The sequence below is a fragment of the Brachycentrus maculatus genome, unplaced genomic scaffold (genome assembly GCF_059751285.1).
Source record: "Brachycentrus maculatus isolate JH-2025_06_01 unplaced genomic scaffold, ASM5975128v1 h1tg000239l, whole genome shotgun sequence".
Classification (NCBI taxonomy): domain Eukaryota; kingdom Metazoa; phylum Arthropoda; class Insecta; order Trichoptera; family Brachycentridae; genus Brachycentrus; species Brachycentrus maculatus.
The window spans coordinates 140,001-143,959 of record NW_028280990.1 but is presented as its reverse complement, the minus strand read 5'-3'; the positions used below and the strand labels follow the sequence as shown (position 1 = coordinate 143,959).

The following is a 3,959-nucleotide window of genomic DNA, read 5'->3' as shown; positions in this document are numbered from 1 at the left end:
TTCATGAATTACATCAAATTATAGTAACTTCAAATGTTAAGAGTAATTTCTCTGACAAGTAGTTTGGCAAAGCCTATAAATCTTTTAAAGTTGAAGCCATTATAAGAGGCATTGCATAATCCGTAGGTAGATTTCAAAGAACGTAAGGAAGTTCAAGAAATAGTAGCTCTCGTCTCGTCGCCAACGTGCGCGCGGCTCGGCTGGGAATAATAATAATGGCGGAAGTCGGCCCCTCGCGACTGGCATCCCCGAGCCGGCCTCGCCAGTCCGCGCGCGCCCGCCGACCTGCAACGTACTCGCTGACGGGAACACGTCTCGACTATGCGCCCCGAAGTCCCGAAACCCATTGTGTGAGTCCGGAATCCCAACTTGCAAAACTTCCAAAACTCTGCCACACACGAGTTCGAAAATCGCGGCCGATCGGGTGTCGCCAGTTCGCGAGTTCTAGAGTTGTTCCGGTATACGATAATTGAAAAGTTTGTGATCTCGACTTGTTTACAGTTTTTAATTTGTGTTGTTGCGCCTTGCATTCTACATGTGGAAAATGGAAATATTGTGCTGTGGAATGTATCGTTATTCATCGTGATCGTGTTGTTAATGTGACGGAGGACTGTCTGGAAATGAGCTCGCTAATAATAATCGCGTGGGAGGCATTTTGACAGCTTGTTTAGATCGACTTTTAACTTTTTTTATTGGTATCGCCGCCGGCGGGAACTTGCTATCGCGGTTCGTCTTCGCTGGCGTAATCGCGAAGCGATTCGGTTTATCTTTTCAATGTTGATAACAAGTTCGCGCATAAATCCCTGTCGCTTCGATATAAAATATAATTAACGCGGTCGTCAAACTTTCAACCGATAGTAACAAGTGTTGAATAACAATATAATAGAAGAATACTTGCATTACAAATTGATATCTACTCTGTTAAAATCCGAGCGTATCGCCGTATTCCTCGAGAATACAAACTTGTTTTCTTGTTTTCCAGTCGCCCATATGTTTGGGATAACACGCCGGAATGTGAAATGGTGTATCCTTTTACGATGGGTTTATATTTTAAATAAGAAAACAGCGTGTGAGCAGCGGACGGCAGACGTTGTAAAACTTTACTCGAGTTTAATGCCTCGGTTCGGATAAATGTTGCACCTTATTTTGAAATCCTTATTTTAAATCTGCGCCGGGCAACGAAGCCAGAACGGTGGGTGACAAATTCCGAGAAATGCGATGCATAAAGGAGTCCCTTTTGGGGTATCTCTGGAAGCTATCTATCTCCCGGGACGCTTTTTCGCATAATTTTCTAAATATTTATTTGCATTATTTGCCGTACATAATAATGATCATTTTTATTTCCATTTATTTCACCATATTTTCACCACAATTTCACCACATTAGTTAACAATCATGACAAAATATTTCGCAACAAATATTTCCCTTGTCCGCACCAAATAATAAATAATAGTTATTTTAGATACCTTTATATAGTATATAACCACTCACCGTGAGTGGTTATAAACTAATTTTACTAACATTTGTGTAAAAAAATATAAAACTAAAAATGACTAACCACAAAGTAAATGCTTTAAATATTAATAATTTTGGGTAAAATACATATGTGGCGCCAATTTTGTTAAATACTACATCAAATGGTGCACTGGACACAACATACGTTGATGTTGTGCCCAGTGCACAAAAACATGTTGATGCAGCGTTGTAGTTATCGCAATGCACACGAAAGCGAATCAATAAATCCAACGTTTCAAATTCTAGTTATAAATTACAGTATGAACTTGAAATATTTGCGTATATAATAAACACACAAATATTTATCTTTTCATAAAAACAACAATATTTTTTCAAATTTTCTTTTATGTTGATCGGGCCTGAAAGCGAACTCATTACCTCATGCGTCTTAGCCAAAAATATTATCCACTAAGCTATGTGAAGACTTAAATAAATTTAAATGGCATATAAATAAATTCGTGCATTTTTTCATAGAAAAAATGCAAAAATAATTGCATTTTTTAAATAGATTTTTTGTTGTTGTTATTTTATCTTGAAATTATACTAATACTAATATAACTTCCAAAACATTTCATTTACAAGCTTGATCGCTTTTTTAAATAAAATTTTCAAGTACCTACCTATACAAAATCGATATCGATAAGTCGATAGGTATTAGGACATCCCTATAATTTGAAGTCACGTGTTCTATTCTTTGGTTTTTCCGCTGTTTGAAATTCGAAAGCTCAAAGATGGCTTTCGGACGTTATTTTAAATCGAAATATTTTACCAATTAAGTCAGGTAGGAATTTAAGCGGAAATGAGTCGTTAGTAGCCATGAAAGATTAAGTGAAAAAGGGGTAATTACAAAAGTCGATAAGTTAGATAGCGATTTTACCTGCGTCGAAAGAATATGACACATGGATTTTAAATCCGTTAGGAATTAGTAATGTCGGTATATACCAAAATTTTGTCCACCTTCGTAGTGTAATTAATGGTCAGCACGCTCGGCTACCATGCTCGAGGTCCCGGGTTCGATTCCCAGGGGGGGGGAGGTCAAATAAATATAAGTGATTTTTTCAACCTTATTTTTATTCAAGGACGACCGATGAAAACTTGGCACAATCAGGTATGTCAAATACCTGAAAGCGGCCGAATAATCGTCGGGTATGTATGAGGAGATGCATGAATGTAGAAGAGGCAAAGAATGTTTGCAAAGAGTGGTGTGGCGTTCGATTCTCTCTGCCTATCCCTGCGGGGAAGCGGCGTGATGGTTTGTTAGTTATTTTTTTTTATTCAATATTACCCTGGACTGGTACCTGAAGCGGAGGGCTGATCACCTTTCCTTCATGTGTTAACGACCAAGATATTTAATATTTAAAAATTATTATATTAAGGAACTGATATTTAAATTTATGCATTAATGTGGTTGGTAATAGAAGCAGAGGAAGACCGAGTAAAACTTGGCATCATAACGTATGTAAATACTTGTGTATGGTCGTAATAATTTCCAGACTTATTCTTCTTCATCTATGTTGAGATGTCAAGAATGTAAAAAAAGTAATTCAAATATTGCATTTATGTGTGCCTCTCCAATCACAAGAGCTCAGTCTCTTTTTTGGAAAGGCTCAGCGCAACTAAAATTACAAGATTGCATAAAGTAGAAATGTATAGAGATTGTAAAAAAAAGATAAATAAATGTTGTTTTGTAAAATTGATAATAGTCGGCACTTTGATCTTATGGAAATATGAGAGCGACCCATTTCGATAAAACAGAACTGTTTATATTATATAATAATGCACGTAGAATCATTATTGTGATGAGTCATGCGGAATTTGAACTCCATTTAGTTCTTATTTCAAATTCAAATAAATATAAACATGACCTTCAATTTGAAAAAAGAACCAAGTTTGTTCTTAAAATTGAAATATGATTCAGTGAAACCTCTATCGTTTTTAAAGGGACTTATTGAAATAAACTATGAATGCGGGAAAACAATGAATTCAGGATTAAGAAGTCAATACACAAGGAGATACGATCGAGTAAAGATTTATCTCAATTTGCATAACCATTGGTAAGTTAAAATGATAAGAATACGAGTTTTAGATGCAAATAAATGTTTTATTTTTTATACAAAGCTGGACAGAACCAATTTAAAAAAAAAAGTTTATTGCATTGTAAATAATCTGTCATCGACATTTGTTTTTTTACTGTTTTATTTCCGTAAGCCAGTAGTTTATTTAAGGCTTTGCGAATCATATTTATTCGGCATTAGTTATTGAATGCGGACCGTGGCGATCATTAATACGAATTATCAACCCGTTTGATGCTGCAAACGCAGCGTAACTCAAACGATGAATTCGGTAAAATGGTGGATAAAAACAATTGATGCGATCTATTTTTGTATGAAATCAATTTGGGGTAGAAGAAATAAACGACACATCCGGGAAAATGATTATTCGAG

General features: G+C 35.8%; 1 protein-coding gene across 1 annotated transcript in view; it reads left to right on the top strand.

Annotated features, from left to right (window-relative positions):
- Positions 1-261: 261 nt before the first annotated feature.
- The window catches only part of LOC148306506 (protein pangolin, isoforms A/H/I/S-like), a gene marked incomplete at its 3' end in the record, with an annotated part of 128,173 nt that continues 124,475 nt past the window's right edge, over positions 262-3,959 (top strand). Inside the window, exon 1 of the mRNA XM_088264893.1 lies at positions 262-476. The remainder of the gene's footprint in view (positions 477-3,959) is intronic.